The sequence below is a fragment of the Mesocricetus auratus genome, unplaced genomic scaffold (genome assembly GCF_017639785.1).
Source record: "Mesocricetus auratus isolate SY011 unplaced genomic scaffold, BCM_Maur_2.0 Super-Scaffold_6730, whole genome shotgun sequence".
Taxonomy (NCBI): Eukaryota; Metazoa; Chordata; class Mammalia; order Rodentia; family Cricetidae; genus Mesocricetus; species Mesocricetus auratus.
The window spans coordinates 58,711,809-58,731,240 of NW_024429184.1; the positions used below are offsets into that span (position 1 = coordinate 58,711,809).

At 40.7% G+C, this 19,432-nt stretch overlaps 1 protein-coding gene across 1 annotated transcript in view; it reads right to left on the reverse strand.

Moving 5' to 3' along the window:
- Positions 1-10,382, reverse strand: part of Hnf4g (hepatocyte nuclear factor 4 gamma) — a 139,763-nt gene extending 129,381 nt beyond the window's left edge. Inside the window, exon 1 of the mRNA XM_040741404.1 lies at positions 10,105-10,382. The gene's annotated coding sequence lies outside the window, so the exon portion shown is untranslated. The remainder of the gene's footprint in view (positions 1-10,104) is intronic.
- Positions 10,383-19,432: the final 9,050 nt, after the last annotated feature.

Below are 19,432 nucleotides of genomic sequence, written 5' to 3' on the forward strand. Positions count from 1 at the left end.
CTGCATGGTCCCAATTGTCCAAGTAATACGAATTTAATCCACAACCAGATTTAATATACATATACTAAATGATTTCTCAAAAGGTATGAATGATAAATAGCATATGGAAACACATGTGCACATAATCAATTTCTAATCTATTTTTATATGCTTGGTAATTGATATTTATTTTATGGGTATGGATATTTTGACTACATATATGTCTGGGCACCACTTGTGTGGCTGGTGCCCTGAGAGGCCAGAAGGAGGTATCTGAGGTCCTGAACCTGGATTTACGGATGCCAGTGAGCTGCCATGTGAGTGCTGGGAACTGAACTCAGGTCCTCTGGACTAGCAGTCAGTGCTCTCTTCACCACGGGGACATCTCTCCAGACTAGATAAAGTGTTTTGATATGTACCAGTGCTACACCTGAGACACAGGAGGTTATCACCTTCTTGTTACATTACCTTGAAAGAAATCTATGAACATTAATAACATGAAGAAAAATGGTAAGTAGCAAATGAGAAGCCTTCAAAATTTCCAAGTGCAAGAAAGGAAACACAGAAGAAGAGGGAAAGATGAGGGAAGGTCAGAGAAAGAAAGAAGGAAGGAATTAGGGACTGAGAGCAGAATGGAGAGAGGTTGGTTTTGAAAGTGCATACACTTTTTCATCTTTGTGAAGTCAGCTAGCAGAAGTACAAGTGTAGTGGCCCAATATGGGCAAAGAAATCAAGGCCCTGGGCAGAAAAATGGCAACAACAATCTATTGAGCCAAACGCCTTTTGAAAAAGTGAGGTCCTCAAACTCCATGTGAGATGCAAAACAAATAATGCTTTAAAAACAAAAGATTTGGTCATACTATTGCTTTTCTCCTCTTCACCAATTAACAAACAAATTTGATTTCACTTTGTTCCTCAATAGTTAGTTTTAAAAAAAGAACAACAAAAAAGAAGATTCACAGCATCTAAAATATCTTTAGGATTTGAGATTTTTTTCTCAACATTCTATGATAACTCTGAATTTTCTTTTTTCAAAAACAGCAGTGCACCTTCTTGAGCATGGACAGTAGAAGTCATGTCACTCTTCCTTACGTGTGCTTAAAGGGTTTTACACACACACACACACACACACACACACACACACAGAAAGAGAGAGAGAGACAGTCATGGAGACACAGAGAAAGACAAGACAAAGACACACACACAGAGACAGAGACACAGAGACAGAGAGACAGAGAGAACACTGGATCAAAAAGTTGTTTAATATTGACTACTGTGCATTTGAAAGACTTTTTAAAGTTTCAAGCTCAATTACTGTCATCAATACTGTTATGTTGATATGTTTGTGTTACTGCTCACTAAAACAAGTCTATATTCTACAGGATGATGTTCAAAGGTCTTGATATTCAGTCTTATGTTTTTAAATATGCTATCTAGTACTACTTACCACTTGACTGCATCTTGGAGTTTCATAAAACTTGTATGTGTTATTCACACTTGTAATGGTGATACTCTTTGTTCTCTTTTTCTTTAGGTCATATCCTAAATTTTTATTGAAATTGATTCATGGGAATAGAAAATATTTTCAAAAACTCTATCTTACAAATAACCTGTAAGATACATAGATAGATGATAGTTGCATTATAGATGATAGATAGGAGACAGGTAGATAGCTAGATACATAGATGATAAATAGAAGAGATAGGTGATGATGACTATGATAGATATAGAGATAAATATACAGACAGTTGGATAAATAGACAGACATACAGATAACAGATAGCAGACAAACATATTACAACTTAGTGAAAGAACTCAATTTAAAATAAAATTTGAAGAGCAGTTCTACCAGAGAAAAGCTATACTAGCTTATGAACAGACTCTCTGCCTCATTAGCCACAGGAAAATGAAAATTAAGATTGCATTTTGTACCAGACCATGATTTTAGAATATCTGAAGTCAAGGGCATCCATAGCCGTGGTTGGTAAGGATGTGAAGAATCTTTACTCTCCAATGATGCATAAAACAGTGTACTCACTCTGGAACCCAGTGCAGGATTTGTTCTGTGAGACCCACAGTCTACTCCTGGGTAACTTTATGAGACAAACAAAAGCATGTGGGCACACAAAGACTTTGTACAAGAATGTTCACAGTGGTTTTATTTGAAGTAGCCAAGAATGGGAAATGAGCCAAAGGTCATCAGCAAGTGCATAACAAACAAATTGTGACATTTCCACAGGTTGTCATCATGCTCTTCAGCAAAGACTTCAAGACTGAACTACTGACACTTGTAGGAAAAGTAGTGAACTTACTGACGTGAACGAGAAAAACAAGGTACAAGCAACACAGTAGGATCATATGAGTGCAAGATCCTAGACCAGGCAATTTTAGGGTTGACATGTAGACGGACTAGGAGACGAACAGGAGGGAGCGTTTACATGGGAAATAGCATGAAAGCGTTGAGTGGGTTAGATATACTATCTTTATTGTGGTGACAGTTTCAATGAGCATATTTTTCAAACTATGTACTTTGAATACATATACACTTTATTACATGTCAATTATACCTCATAAATCTGGGCTTTTGCTCCCCCAAAGTGGAAAATGCTGCCAGATATAACAACATGAATGAATCTCACAGTTATTGTCCTAAATTCAAACAAACAAACGCAAAAGTCTATAAACCCTGTGATTCCCTTTTTATGGAATTCTGGAGGAGGCAACAATGGACTGAGTTCAGATTAAGTTTCCTAAGAGTGACAGAGGACACTGACTGCCTGTGGCCACAGGGGATGCATCTGAAGGCTGAGGATGCAGAAATGTTTGTTGTATCCCTTGTGTGAATGGTTACAAGGTTGTGTACAAATGTCATAATTCATAGAAGTATAGTAATAATAAAGGATTTTAGTGAACACAACCATATATAACTCACACATCATTTCTTTGTGAAATTTTTCAAGAAAAGTTACTGGATCTCTCACCAGGTGTCCATAATATTTTCCTAGTACTCAACACTATTAGTAAATAGTAATTCTTGTATGTGTATTCTTCCCAGACATGAGAAACCTAGAGGATAGCCATGACTTAACCCACATCACAGAAGGCAGTGATTTAATGTAAGGCTCTCCATACATGTTTCAAAACTGTGACCAACATGTCTTTTCACTTCTCAGTACAGTTATACATTCAGCCAGTAAATTCATACTCCTCAAGTCTCAAATAAGCGCCCATCCCAAGGAGCAGGCATTCCTAATGCTAGTCCCTACCATCAGAGACCCAATAATCAAATGATGGCCATCAAACATGTAAGCACCATGCTTTGATGAAGTTAAAAATTAACAGGCCAGAGAAAGAACAAGATGCAATTAAAATGACAAGTGTGGAGCCAAGAGGTTGGGAAACAGTTTTAAAGTGGCAGTAAGTGAAGACTTGAAATGTAAGTAGAAATTAGCTTGTGTGGATGGAGTCTGAAGAAAACAGTGGCGACTGTTAAAAGACTGTTGCAACTGGCAGAAATGCCACATCTGATGGCACATAGATAACATGGTACATTTGAGGGACTAAACGAACCATGCCACCTCAACTAATTGATATCAAACAGAGAGCGTTGGACTTGTAATGAATCTGACTCACATTATGAGGGGTCTAATGATGGAAAGACAACTTTTTAGTGAACTCATTAAGAAATGAACTCATGGTTTCTAGTAAGGGAGATTTGTCCCTGCATAAAGCTGTTACCTTAGAACTGGAAGGGCTTCTGGGGTTCAGGAAAGAGAGTCCTTGCCAGTTATGAAAACTTGTTGGAAATAAAAATTACTAAGCTGAAAATTAACCAAAAAATAAGCAGCAATGTTCTTTGAAACATCTTTCCTGAACAAATCATATTTTAACATGAACACATGTAGCAAAACAATAGTTGAAAAACTACAAATTTGTGATGGCCACAATCAAATAAAATTCTTTACCTCACCAAAAGCAGGCCCACATTGATATGGCAAGCACTAATTTGCAGGTGCAGTACCGACAGCATAGAAGGCATGTAGCAAAACTCGGTGCTAGAAGGCAAGCAGAAGCCAGTACCCAAGCCCTGTACAAGCCTAGGGAATTCGGTTCCAGGGGGCTTCAGCCTCTCCTACTCTCTCATTGTTTAAATGCCACCCTTATCTCTTAATCAGCAAGACACCACTTTACATCTGGTTGAAGCTTCACTCTGTCTCTCATACACCCCCCCACACTTTTTAATCCACACTCCAAAATGCTGTGGATCTAAAAGCTAGTCTAGTGGAACCTACTCAAATAGTTTGATGGCTTCCCTTCCACTAGCCAACTAGTTACAGTCACTGTCACCCACACACTCCCTATAGCCACCCCATGGTCCTAGGCTCCTCCCCACTAAGTCTCCCCTTCCAGGTGAAGTCTTCCTGCCTCCAACACCTTTCTGATTCTCCCCAATAGATTTCTGATCAGAACAGAATTAATTCTTCCGTGAAATCTCTCTGGGTGATTCAAGCTGAATTCATCTGTGCTTCCGTTTTTCCGTAGCATTATGGCAATTACACCCTGTAGTCCATCCTGACTACTGTATGTGTTTGTCTTCCCAGTAGATTATTTATGTGTGAGGGTGGATACCGAATTCGGTTTACCTTTTAGGCACCTATTCTTCCTATTTGCCTTCTATGCACTTGGTAATATCCCTAAAATTTATTTTTAAAATTAATACGAATCAGCTTCATTTGCAAGCCGTAACCATGATAGCTAAAATAAGGAAGTATAGTATTTCTTTACATTTTTATGACTTATTCATTTTAATTTTATGCGCTTTGGTGTGTTGCCTGAATATATGTCTCTGTGAGAGTCCTGAATCCCCTGGAGCTGGAGTTACAGCCAGGTGTGAGCTGCCATTTGGGTCTGGGAATTGAACCCAGGTCCTCTGGAAGAGCAGACAGAGCTCTTAACCACTGAGCCATCTCTCCAGCCCAGGAATTATAATATTTTTAAATTACAGATTCCATAAATTTCAGAAGAAAAGAAGAAAATCTATGAAGTAGAGTTTAGTATGTAATCACAGAAGTTGCCAAATGTTTTCAAAAATGAAATAACCAGGTTCAGATGATCTCAGCCACATAAGAGCAAGTGGAGATACACTTCTTAGATTTGTGCCAACCTTTTTGCTGTCATAGAGAAGTATGGCTCCTCAACAAATAAAGTGTCTAATATAAAGAATGTAAGAATCCACACATGATTTGGGAGTAAGAGAATATGGTTCCGATCACAGCTCTTTAAACTGATGCACACATACATGAAGGGACTTGCCATCTATACAGCTGACATTTGCACACAGGTCCTGCCAAAGTCCAAACACGTGTTCCAAGCTAATGATCTATGCTGGGGTAAATGTCTTTCACACTTGAAAACTAAAGTCTCTGTGAAGTTAGGGACAGTCTATGCAGGCATCCCTAGAGATCCAGGGCTGGTCAATGGGCTTGGCCAGGTTTCTAGGGGTCCAAAGATTGTTAAAGTCATGCCTTTTGCTTACTTGTGTACATGTAACAATCTCTGAAGTAAGAGAAAATAAAAGTATCTAACATTTAATGATTTAATATAAATCAGGGCTGGAGAAAGCTGAGCAGTTAAAAGAGCACACAGCTCTTGTAAAAGACCAAGGCAGCGTTTGCTCTCCCACTACCAATACTAGAGCGCTCACAAGCTGTAACTAGAGCTCCAGGAAGTCGGACACCCTTTCCTAGGTTCCACATACCCACTCACCCCAACCGCAGCCACATGAATATATGTAACTGAAAAATAAAAAAATAACAATTTTTAAAAAGCATTACAAATCAAAGCAGTGGCACATGCCTTTAATCCCAGCACTTGGGAGGAAGAAGTGGGGGGGGGGATCTCTGAGTCCAAGGCCACCCTGGTTTACAGAGCAAGTTCCAGGACAGCCAGGGTTACTCAGAGAAACCCTGTCTGAAAAAACAAAACAAAAAGGTATTACAAACCATTTTGTACTACATTTTGAATGCATTTGTGAATGGATAGAGCTCCATCTTGGAGGAAGGACTTGCTCCAAACCCTGCCCAGTCTCAGAAAGCCCTACCATGGTGGCTCCTCTCCCATAAATGCTCAAGATCATGTCTACAGGGTATTGAAAAGGCCTCTTCTCCTGTCTCCTACATCAGGGCGCATTTTCTTCATTAAACCTAGACTTTTAATTCATACTTCATCTTGGTTTGATTGACTGCATCGGCGGAGAGGCTTAATATCAGAGTACAGAATCCCTTAAATTTGTAATACATTTTGAACTACGTATGAATTTTACAGAAATTACCATGATGTAATGAAAGATCATCAGAAAAATGTGGCACTCACTCTGTGCTACCATGTAGGGAACACAGTTCACCACAGTATCTTAAAATACAAGCTGGGAAGTATGGCAGAGCTCCTCATCATGGTGTAGTTGAAGAGAATGGATAAGAACATGTTAGTTACTTGTATCAGTACCAAAATATGTCAGCATGGGCCTTTGCTCATCAGACATGATTGTTGCTAGTTCACATACTTCATGACCTAGGAGAACCTTTCCAGACCTCTCAGAGCAAGGGAACCTGTTTTTGCCTGTGGTAGGAAGGTTTCAGCTCTCATTTCCCCATTTAAGGACAGCTGTGGCTTGAACAACTGAAGGTCTAAAAGGGACATCCTTGGCTGCATTTTTGTCCCCAGAGCCACATGGTAGCACCTGAATACCCAGCTTTGACCCCTGTGAACGTCAAACTCTACTTATTGCTTTTTTACTTCATGTGTATTGTTAGTAAAATAGAATATTAATACTTATTATGTAGAATTAATATAAAGATCTAAAAAAGAAACACATGAAAATTGTTTAGAACAATATCACCTATATGTTAAGAACTCAGTATTAGCTAAAATGAGTGTGTGTGTGTGTGTGTGTATTTGCTTCCTTAACTGCTGCAGCTATGAGAGTTAAGTCATATGTGTAAAGCACACATACCTGTGCATGAATGGCAGGGTTGACAAAAAAAAGGTAATTCCCTACAATGAGAGAAGTATTTGTATTTGCAGGTATGCATTAAAGTATAGCCAACTGTTGCTCCCCACAAGGGGTAGCTTCTTTTTAAATATGGAGTTGTTATATATATCCACCTGTGTGTGAACGGAAGTCAGGGGCAAACACTGCTGTTGTTTCTCAGGCACCATCTACCTTGTGTTTTTGAGACAGGGTCTTTCTTCAGCCCAGGGCTCAGAGATTATGGCTGACTGACTGGCATATAAATGCCAGGTATCCATTTTTCTCTGCGTACTGTGTTGAGATTCCAAGAGTCTGCATCACCATTCATGTTTTTTCAACATGGGTTCTAAGGAGCAAACCCACATCCTCATGCTTGTGTGGCAAGTACTTTACCAATAGAACTATCTTCTCAGTCCCATATTTATTTATTTGAATTCAAATAGACATAGTGGTACAATTTATATAAAAGGTAACAATAACCCCAACATACATGCTCTGCCTAGGTTACCAGGGAGGTCATTCCATAGTTTTGAAGCAGTCAGCTGAGGGCTTAGCTTTTTTTGTCACTATCTCCTGGGGTAGGATTATCAAAGACATTCTGGCATGCCAGATTTGGAGGCTCCCATCTTTTGATAATTGTTTACAGAATTTTAAAGAATCTAGCAGGACATTGTGGCTGCAATACCAGCACAGGAAAATCTCTACCCTGTGTGTAAAAGCAAAGAGAGCTGAGAATATGACTCACTGTATAAAGTGCTTGCCTAGCATGCACAAAGCCCTGAGTTTTATCTCCATCATCACCTACATCGGGTATGATGGTACAAACCTGTAATCCCAGAATGGGAGAGATAGAAGCAGAAAGATATTAAGTTCAAATTCATCCATGTATACAAAACAATCTCAAGGCCAATCTCAAAATAAATAAACAAACAAAGAAAAATGAAAAAAAAAGTTGAAGATGGCAAAGTAAACAAAAGTGGTACTTTGATCCTAGGATGAAAATCTTCTTTTAGGAACATGGCAAGCATAGTAATTAGTTGCTACACAGATCACAACTACTTCCAGGTCATCGATGAATGGCACCTGGGATACAGAAATTCTCACATACCAGGAACATGTATCTGCAGCCATCCCTGGGTAAATAGTAGTAAACACAGAAGCATCTTTCATGAGCTCAAAATACAATGATGATGCTGCCAAGACAGGGCATGGTAGGCAAGTGAGTGCTCTACCACTACATTACAGATATATCCTATGACAGTCCTATGACAACATTCTAAAACTTTGTTAATTTATTTTCCCCTGTAAAACAATATTTTCAAACTCCTGAACTTACTCACCCAGGTATGGTTTATATAGTCTTCACTTGGTAATCTCCAAACTGATAAGCAATTTTCAATTAGATTTTAAAAAATGGTATCCAGTGCCTTAGGCATAGTTAGTTTAGAGAAGGTACCCATTCATGGGCTGTACAGATGAAGATGACTGAGACACAAACCCAATGTCAACAAAGGCTCCATACACAAAAGGACAGAAATTCTATGTATATTTAACTATAAACTGCACATTGTTTTACTTCTGGAATTTATGGAAATAACAAAGAATCTCAGAGTAATGAAACACTCTAATGGAAATATGCTTACTGAGTTTGCAACACTATATGTAGGCCAGTGTTTAAGATGCTGCCACTCTCTTGTTGAAAATCTATCAGTTTTGAAGTTTTAATGGAAGATGATGAATACAGTTATTATTTGCATGCTGAGTATGTTTTTTTAAAAAAATAACAATCTGTAAAATTAATTTGTGTTATTCCATAAGCTTATAGCCACAATCTCAGAGCAAATCATCTCTTGAAATCTTTTTAGTGACATTTTGGTTAGAGGTTGAACCTTCCTAGGGCTGGCTGAGAATGTCCCAAAATTTGTAGAGGAAGGGGACCAGCAAGAAGAATGCAAATTGCTATAAGTTTCCACCATGCTTGGAAAAACTGTCAATGGCAAGTTTATCAGCAACCCCTATGCCAGTGCAACCAAGGGAATTCAACATTGACTTGGTCAAGGTCTTCAGACTCAGGATATCAGGTGACTTGAGTCAGAAGTGTGAGAACAAAGGGAGGCTGATGAGGGTAGGAGCAGGGAGACAATTATTGAACAAATAGTGATAGCCAAGATGGAGGAATAGTACATGCTTGTAAAAAGAAAACAAGAAACAAATCTCGTGTAAAATAAGCTGTCAAGCTGGGTGAAGAAACTAAAGCCAAACCAGGAAATGCTGCCATCACTGAGGTTTTCATTGCAGACTATCCCACAAAATCTTGAGCTCCTGTACTTGTATTCTCCAACCCTTATCTTCAGATGAAAACCAGGACTGTTTTGCATATTTCAGAGGAGTATGTGAATTAAACACATTCCCTCTGATAGGGCTCATCATAGTCCTTCTAAGATCTTATCACATACTGATTTATTCCCATTAGACACTGAATGACTGTCACTTAATCCAAATGCGGTTTAACTCGACATCCACTAGGACAAATCTTCCCAAAGAAATTGACATGTCTACTAACTTGCCCAATGGTTCTCAGCAGCATCATCAGAAGGTGCCTAGTTCCTAAAGGTACCAAAGAATATATGGAAGCAAATTTGAGCAAAGGTCATGGGACCAGGTGATGCTTCTGCACCAAGCCTCAACCTCACACCTCTATTGTCATTCAATACTCAGTCACGTGTTCTAGCTTGGACCCAGAGCCCCCCAGACCTCCAGGGAACTCCCCCAACACCACCAACAGGTCTTGGAATCATGTGACCAGAAACAGTCACCAAAGCTTTCTCAACACCCAAACAAATGCAGCTTCTATTTTCCTTCTCCGAGGAGGAAGGGGTTGAACACTCAAGCTACAGCAGCCTCCAGCCTTTCTTCAGCCCACCTGGGCTGTAGGAGGCCTGGGGTGGTCTGCTTTCTGTAGTATCAGGCCTAAGGGGTCAGGGTGCTTAGCCTCTCAACTGCTTTCTCCGGGAAACTGAGACTCCCGGTGCCAGACAGGGGCCGGGCATGGAGTGGGTCATTCCCGGACACCAGGCGCGGGCGTAGCGACTCACCCACGCCAGCGGCTCCGGAGCTCCCGCGTCGCACTCAGCTGCGCGGCTGGAGCCGCATCCCAGCAGCAGGTCCCCGCCCGCCCTGACCGCGGTGTCCCGCGGTGCACCGTCCGGGGGCCAGGAAGTTTGCAGCAAGCCGGGAGGTGGGGTGGGGCTCCGGGAGAGGTGGCCCGGGGATTTTGTTGTTTTGTTTGTTTGTTTTCCTGGATCTTTAGCAAAGATTTTGGGGGACCATATGCCGGAAGAATATTAGCTTTGCTCAATGGCGACAGGGCCGGGGCCTGACTCTCGCAGTGAGATCGATTTACTAAACAAACTGAAACGTGGGTGGGGATGTTAAACAGTAACCAGAGAGCCTCAATGAAAACTGAAAGCAGCGAGGCAGCCTCCTCCCGGGCGAGATCATTTCCCGGTTCCCAAGCCCTGGGGCTCGCGGGCCAGCGACCACCACCGTGGCCGTCGGGGCCTTCGCAGACATCCCTCAGTGACTGCCACAGCCGCATTCTGAGATCCAGCAGGTCAAGGACCCGCGTGACTTGACGCCTTCAGCTGGAGCTGATCGCTCTCCATCTCCCTGACATTTACTCGGGCCAGAAAGTGCTTTAGAGCAAGTGGCAAGGAGAAGCCTGTGTTCCGAGGATGCGAGTCTAATTCAGTGCTCAAGAGGTCCAGAAAAGGGCGGAAGTATCATTATAAGGAATTAAATGGGTTCCTGGGGGCAAGACTGCAGTGATACCACTAGGGGACCGTAAGGCCAACTTCTTTAAATTGCACCTTGGGCCTGTGATTGGGAACGCCTCCTGGGTGCTCTGTTCTGCTAGAGTTCTAAGCAGAGACGGGAGAATGCATTTCTCTTTCAGATCTAATCAATAAACACTTTTTACATATGTATCAGATGGAAAACTTCTCTCTCCCTTCCCTACTCACTGCGCCTTCCAGAACCTTCTCCTTATGAAATGATACCTGACAAATCCGTGCTACAGCTGATCATCTTGGCCAGGAGTTTGTGACAGGAACAGACAGATCTGTGATTTTCTTTTTTAATCTTATCAGTTTAACATCATGGTCGCAGGAATGAAAGGGTTTGGGTCCAACAAGTAATTATACTCATGAGATAAACAGCTCCTTAATCCACAGGATTTTCTTTTCTAACGAGGGGGATGGCTGTTATTTTAGTATTGTAATTATGCCAGAGAGTTCAAAGAACTGGGAGTGTTTTTCTTCTCTTTCTTTTAGATAGGATTTACTAAACTTTCTCAGTTTCCTCCTTCTGAATATCTTGCTGAAAGACACTTTTAAAAACAAGGAGTTAGCCTTTGTAGAAATCCGAACAAAGCAGACAGATCACATACAATTTTCTTTACACGGAATTTGCAGAGCAAAACAAATTCTTTGGGTGCTCATTTCCCATGAGACCTTGCCAACAGTGTGAGGAAAGCAGGAGGCTTCCCTCCAGCCAGGGTCAAACAGAGAGGAAGAGTTAGAATTAATGGGTTACATTGATTATGCAAATCGCCCACAGGTGTGTTGTTTACAGCTTTCCTGTGGCCGTTGTTTAAGGAAGAAAGAAAAAAAAAAACGTTTTCAGACATTTGGACCGTGAGGATTGTCTATAATATACTAAAATGTAAATATATAATTAGCATAAAACCCTGAAAGTTTGGGGATGAACTCCTTCCCTCTCAGATCACAAAGGCTGAGACCTGACACTCTTGTGCCCAGCAAGAAAATCTATTTGACTTGAAAAGACTCCTTTATTTCACTGTGGATCCACAATATCAATAGGATTGGTTTTGCCTGATCAATGCCTGCTGGCTGCCTGGTAAACTCTCCGATCTACCAGGAAATAATCATGGGATCTGTTCTGTTCAAAAGTATGCTGACAATTTGTAGCACTTTGGCCAGAGAATTTAATCAACAGCTTTTTGACCAGCGAAGATAGACACAGTTAAGCCAAGCACTCAAAAGTGTGTGAAGTCTTAGATACCATGGAAGAGAAGTATTGTATTTCGTTCAGTGGAAAACACACTGAGCAGGGTCGACGTCTGGGAGACTATATGAACGCAATCTATTAACAGGTAAAAAGACAGTGAAGAGGTCTCCTGGGCTCCGGAGTTTGGCAGTTTTACCAGGTAAACCAAAGGACGAAACCTGAGATCATCATGTATATCGTTACGGAACCTAATTTATTATGATTCTCCATGGCATGGGTTTTAGTTGCTGAAGGTCACAAATCTCCCGTTATGCGGAGCTGTTCCCTGATGCTCGGCAGGGGTGGAGCGTGGGCCCACAAAGAGCAGGAAGAGATCGCGAGAATGTTTCAGGGAAAGGTTCCTGGAAGACACTTGAAGCTTCGTTTCGCTAGCGGTTGGCAGGAGGAAAATTACACACGCGTGTTCATGCCCTATCTGCCCTTTAACCTAACACTGAACGCTCAAAATGGGGCTTCAAAGCCCGCCTCACTCCGCTTTCTCACTAAAGGTTTCTCCTGCAGTCTGAACGTATTCTTCCTTGTTTATAGCAGTCTTCTTCCCAATGCCACGCAGATTATCTAAAAATTCGAGTTTCTAATGCAGCTTTTTACAAATAGTAGCCTTGTCAGGAGAGTTGGTGACTTGTGGATGGACGTGAGGGTGCAGCAGAGAGGAAGTCGGTCTCCTTTTGCGCACCCACAGCTGAACCATGAGAACCATGGCTGCTTGGGCAATCCCGCCCCACCTGCTGAGAATTTAAACCCTTCGTACCACGTGATGGGCAGAAGTAGGCTTCTGACTGAGGCCAGCTGATACCACCACCACCTTTGCCGGCTAGATTAAAAAATAAAAAAGATCCTCTAAGCACTTTCTGTGATACCCAGGCCTCAGTAGGTCAACACCACACACAGGGACTCAGGGGAAGGGAATGACAGCCCAAGCTTGCTGACATTCACCTGCAGCAGGAGGAAATACATAGAAAGTATGACGCTCAAACATTTCTACACACACACACACACACACTCCTCTCTAGATTTGGACAAAGCCTAGGAATATCTTCAAAGTCACTTGCCTGCAAAAGACCTCTGTTGAAATTAGTCCTGAGCTGTGCTGTGTTTGTGAGGACGCTCAACTGAGGAGGTTGTGCTTGACCCTGCAGCAAAGCACTGGATAAAACAGCATCCGCTGGAACTTCTAATACTCCCTGGGGACCTACGTATGTTTTATGCATCTCAAGGAGAGGCCAGGTCTTAGGTCACTGGGTTTGGGAGGAAGAGAAGGCCAGGCTGCAGGGTAAGGATGAGGATAAATGTGGCTCCTGGACAGTCTGAAGAACAGGATGTTTTCTCAGGTGATCCCAGCCAACTACTAGGGGATCCCCAATCCTTTAGCCGCATAGTACAGCCTAAGGCTAGCCCACAGCCTGATAGCTTGGGGCCAGCCCATTTCGCTGCTGCGACCTACAAAGAGGTCAGTCCTTGGGTCTGGGGCAGTAGCAAGGAGCATCTCGTCTTCATCTAGTGTGTCCTCACCTGCTTTTTATCTGCTGGAGCTTTCCACCTGCTCCCATCTTTCCACGGTTTAAACTTAGTGATACAACAAGAGAAGAAGAAGGAAACAATGAAAAAGGGAGAGAGGCAAAATAGGAAAAGAAAATCAGTCCACCAGGCAGATTCAGTCTCAGAACACTGACTCGGTCACGCTATCCAATATAAAAAGAATCAGGTTATTTTTCCGGTCTTTGGGGTGGCAGGATGGATCAGAGGCTTAAAAACATTAAAGCTATAGGCATCACATTAGGGACCAACCTGCCATCCAGTTTGGCTCCAGTCTGACTCAGATTAAAATTACTTTATCGTTGGCAATCAAGTCACAGCTCTGGAGGACCAGTTTATGTAAGGAAGACCACCAGCCTGTTTCCAAAGTTCTCCTACCTGTTCATAAAAATGCAAAGCCAAGATTTCAAATTGAGCATCTAAATTGAAACCACTCTGACTATGTTATGCATCTGACAGAGACACTGTGAAAATCGAACACTTAATAATTCTCAATGTCAGCACACAGTTCTTGTGCCAAAAAAGCAAATTACTAGGCTGGACTCCTCCCCCCAGCCTCTTTGTAAATTTCCTGTTGAAGTATTGATTGCCAAGGGCTCTGCAAGATTTGCAAACTTTTACAGTCATTTATGGTGCATGCAATAAAAGAGGTGATATGAGCAAGCTAGTTCAAGGTGTAATGCAAAGATGTGTTCCGTGCCCTTGGCAACTATCTGTGAGACCTGTTTGCCTTTGCAGAACACACCCTTCTCTGCAATGAGCCCCTCTGTAACAAAGATCGGCCCTTTACATTTCCAGAGCCTCGGCCCCTTATTGGAAAGGAACACACCCTTCAAAACAAAACCCAGTTCCTTCACATTGAACTGTGAGAAAATTAAGGCACTGAGATCACACTGAGGCAACACACTATTTTGGACTGTATACGTTCAGAGGAAAAAGAAGAAAGGAAGGAAGGAAGGAACAAGAAAAGAAACACCTAGAACGTTTCTCACGGTGACATGTGACTGTTGCTAGATTGTAGTTTCACAGTTTTTCTAAAGGAACTGAATACTCACAGCTGCTCCTCTTTTTACACTGTAATTCTATATAGAACTTAAATACCTTATTTGAAACCTTACATGCTTTTCCCAGTTTTACTGGTCTTTCTTTCCTTTGCATTTTCTTTAAAAGACAAATAAATAACTAGGTGGGGGTAGGCTGAGAGGAAAGGAGAGAGAATTGCTTCTAAATTTCACTCCTTTCATCCTAGTGGGTTTTCTCATTTAGAGGTAATGCAGACGTGAATGAAGACACAGGAAACTTCAGTAAGGCATTCCAAATCCTATACCTGCCATCTAGTGGGCACAAGAGAAAATGCCCGCTCAACCAAGTCTTTTCTTTCTTTAGGAATCAAGTCTAAGAAATAAAATAAAAAGCACAACAACAACAACAAAAATTAAAGCTAAAACAAAGGAAATAAATAAGGATATGAGGGGCTTTATACTGTAATCACCAATTTTCCCTCAGTTCCTTCTGTGTGTAGAAACCATTAATGTTTCATTCTTGCTCAGATAACTCATTTGCAATTTCACTACTTTTTCCTCCACATGTCTTCATCATGTAGATTTTGTTCTGTTTAACTACTTTTGAATTAAATTCAGTTTCTATCCTGTTGCTATGGAACTTTTCAAAGAAAGTTGATTGGGTCGTTCTGTTTGAACTTCAATTTCAGCACACCAGACTCACTCATCACCACCACCACCACCACCTATTTTTGAGAGAGAATTGTTTTTTCTTTCTTTCTGTTTTTATTTGTCTGGAAAGGGTCCTGGTACCTGTGGCCCAGGTTGGGCTGGAACTCATGGAAGTTCAACTCTCTCAGTCTCTGTAATACTGTGATAATAGTATTATATTAGTATATAATTATTATATATTTATTATAAATGTGTGAAATTATATGTATTATGTAATTAATATATACACAATAATATAGATAATCCCAGCAACACACTAGCTTATTTGCTGTTAGAGACAAAGTTTAACCTGATTTGCAAGGCTGACCTTGAATTTTCCATATAGCCAAGACTTGTCTGGAGCGTGGCAATCCTATTCCAACCTGTCAGGTGCTGGGATAACAAGTATGAGCCACCAAGCTCAATGATTTCTGATACCCTGCTATAAGTATTATTTTCCTCCAAAATCTGACCTTATAATTAAAAGCCGGTTTAAACCTATTTGCTATGACAACTTGATTTTTTTAAAGTTCACATCATAAAGTAATAGCACGTGAAGGAAGGTTTGTAGAATTCAACAGCTCTTTGAGAATTATGCCATATTTAAAGCTGGCTCACCTCCCTCAACTCCCATTATCACTGCCACTTGCAAAGATTTGCTCATGGGATTTTAATTAGCTAGCACATTGAGTATTTACAACATCCCTAGAAAATTTGCACCATTAACACCATTTTATAGGTGGAGATGCTGAGAGCTAAAGCTGGGAAACCCGGAGCTGCTGAGCTTGAGATCAAGGTCTGCTAAAATCTCCTATGCATTCTGCCTCCCACAGAGAAAAGAAACAAAAAGACATTATTGTGATTCATGTGAAGACAGAGACATGGTGCTTCCAACAGAAACATTTGCTTCAAGGCACACAGTGTGCAAAATCTTAGACACCCAACTGAAAAGAAAGGTAATCCCTCGTCTTTGAAAAATCCCATACTAATCAAACATATTGCATAAAGCAGTGACATATTCAGCCAGCCTGAGTGTTCAGTACTATTTTTGACAAATATAATGTAACCTTTTATCATGGATTGATCTTATAATCTGTGCCAACTTTTGCCTCCATTACAATTAATGAATTTATTTATTATAGGACAGATGTTGAAAATTCTGACATGACAAAGATATACTCTAGAATTCATCTCAATTGCTTTCCTTTGTTGAGTCTTCTAATTTCATGCCTCATTTTCAAAATGCATTTATGTTCCCAACAGTTTTCTATTCTATATGCAAGATATACATCCCCATTCAAAAAACAGTTACTTTATAAGTATAAGTAAAGTTAGACATTGAAAAAATCTTTAATTACTATAGTTAATACTTAATAAATTTGATTTTATTTTTTGTGCCTTGGGAGTCAGTCCCCAACCTCACCCTCCCACCCCCAGTTTGGATAGGTGAGGGATCAGTCAATGACAACAGGTATTTTTGTTTGGTTATTTGGTTGGTTTGACTTGGTTTGGTTTGTTTCAACACACACACATAGTAGAAACATTGGCTTCTAGGAAGCACTGTATTTTGTAGGAATCAATTTAAGAGTAGAGGCTGCCTTCTAAAACTTCGAGCAGGTAGGTTAGAATTTCTGCCAAGGATGATATTCCTGGGTGAATCCACCATTTCTGTCTTCCTGATGTCCTGCCACCTTCCAATCAAGATCAGACAGCAGATAAAAGCAAAGACTAGAGCCCTCAGACCCTTTGTATCTCTCCTGTGTATCCATGTAGATCTAAGTGTACCTGCCCTTTTGCAGGAAAAAATACTGATGCTTTCACAGGGAGAGGAGAGTCAATGTCTGTTTAAGGTTAATCCCTCCACCTGTGGTCTTGATCCTGTCTCTTCCTGCCAGGCTTGGCCTTGTTCTATCAATTATTTCTTTTTCTTGTATCTTCAAATGCTCTCTCTTCAATAGCATCTTCACTGTGGGCTATAAATAAGTTCAAGTCTTACCAACAATCCAAAAGGTGTTTAAAAAGCAAAACTAAAATTTGCTGTTTCTGTTGCGTGGACGCCCCCCCCCCTTGGTGTTACCTTGTTTTATCCTTTACAGCCAGGGCTCACAAGGCAAGGCTCTGTACTGCCTCCTTTTTATCAGCATCTTCCACTCACTTCTCCACCTCAGTAATCCAGATTCAGCTGGCTCTACTCCACAGAGGCTGCTCTCCTCCCAACAGGCCTGAGCGGCTCCTCATTGATAAATCCAGCAAAGACATATTCAATCCTAACATTAAGCCCAACTGGAGTTGATGTTTAACCTTCTTAACATTCTTTTGTCTGTGTTACTTATTTCCTCCAACAATCTCACAACAGCTAGCATCACCTAAGAGCTGTGTTACTCTTCCTGCAATTTTCATGCACACTTAAGAAAAAAAATTGTCAATTGATCCCTTAATTTTTTTTTGCAAACTTAAATCTTTCTCCAAAGTGTACTACAGAAGCTTTGGTTACTAACCACCTAAATACCTTCCTCTATTTTCACAAGTAATTTAGAATCAATTTTTCCAAAAATCTTCTTCTACCAAAACTTATTTTTCTTTTTCTGTAACTGGGGAAGGACACCTAGTGCCTGGTACATAAGTTGTGAGAGTTCTCGCAGTGAGCTGTGTATGCAGTCCGCCCCCTTCTCTTCCAGTGTTTTGTTCATAGACAAATAGACAGTCAGTTATTTCTCCACACATATTTGGATTTTTCTATTCCCTTTGGGAGTCTTTGATCATACACAGTATTCCTGAGGTCGAGAAGCCACAGAAAAGATTAGAAACTCAACTGTTATCTGGGAATGCAAAACAATGATGCTGTATCAATTGGGATAAGTCCTGATCGTCTCAGTGGTGGCTGGGTCGAGCCTATGCAGAATTGGCCATTTGAACAACACTTGTCAAAGAGAGCCAATCCAAGAATCGTTATGCTTAGATGTAATATAACTATTTTTACTTTATAATGCTAAATTGAGTTTGCTAAAAATATCTGTCTGCCAACATGGAGCACAATTATGGATGTCTGTAAAGACAGCACTTGGAGGGCGGAGGGTAGAGGAAGGAAGATTAGGAATTTAGGATCAGCCTTGGTTACACAGCAAGTTTAGCCTGAATTATATATTACAAACTAAAATAGAATAAAGTAATAAAATAGTGTACTGTCTAGGGTTTTGAAATGTAAATATATAAAGTAAGTTTAAAAGTAGAGACCTGCTGGATGTCATAAGGTCCGTTTTCAAGCAGGTGCTAGGGTTGTTTAGTTGAGAAAGCTTTTGTTTTCTTATTCGTCTTTATGGTACAAATCCTATTCATGGAAATGTCACACACTACCTAGAATTGTTCATATTATATTATTATAGTCATTATACTGTCATCCCTTGCCATATACGATGCACAGAATGCTGACTCTCTCTAGCTCTCTTCCATTCTCTGGTAGCATTAGTAGAACATACATCAGTAATTGTGTGGTAACTATGCAATTAACTCTTGTCACCACTGTACCTTTTCATTAGCATCACCAAGCTCAGCATTACCCGCGGTGTGACCTCAGTGTAAGTGATAACATCCTTAGCTGTTAATGTGGAGAAGAAAAGGGGAATCTAGTGCTATGAAGGGTAATGGAGTGACAGCCTTGGAGGTGGAGCATTTTTATTTTATTTTTTCTATTCATCACAGGGTTTGAATTGTGAATTTCAAACCTCTCTAAGCTGCCTCATTAGAACATCTCAACTTCTGTCTTCAAGAGTAGAAGTTTGGTTTTTAGGAACATATTCTTTTGCCTGTAGAAGAGTCTTTCAATTACCCCCTTGAGATTAATGCTCTCAAGAGCTTTATCTGTGACATGAGCAGGAATCAGACAGAAAAAAAACATTCTACACAGATATACTAAGAAAGTTACCTGAAAAAGACACACACAGAGAGAGACAGACAGAGAGAGAGAGAGAGAGAGAGAGAGAGAGAGAGAGAGAGAGAGAGCAGAAAATTCAGAGACAAGTGACCTATTCATTGGAGGTTAGCATTGCATTGATGGGTCTCCATGGATTAGCAGAGATGGAAACAGAAA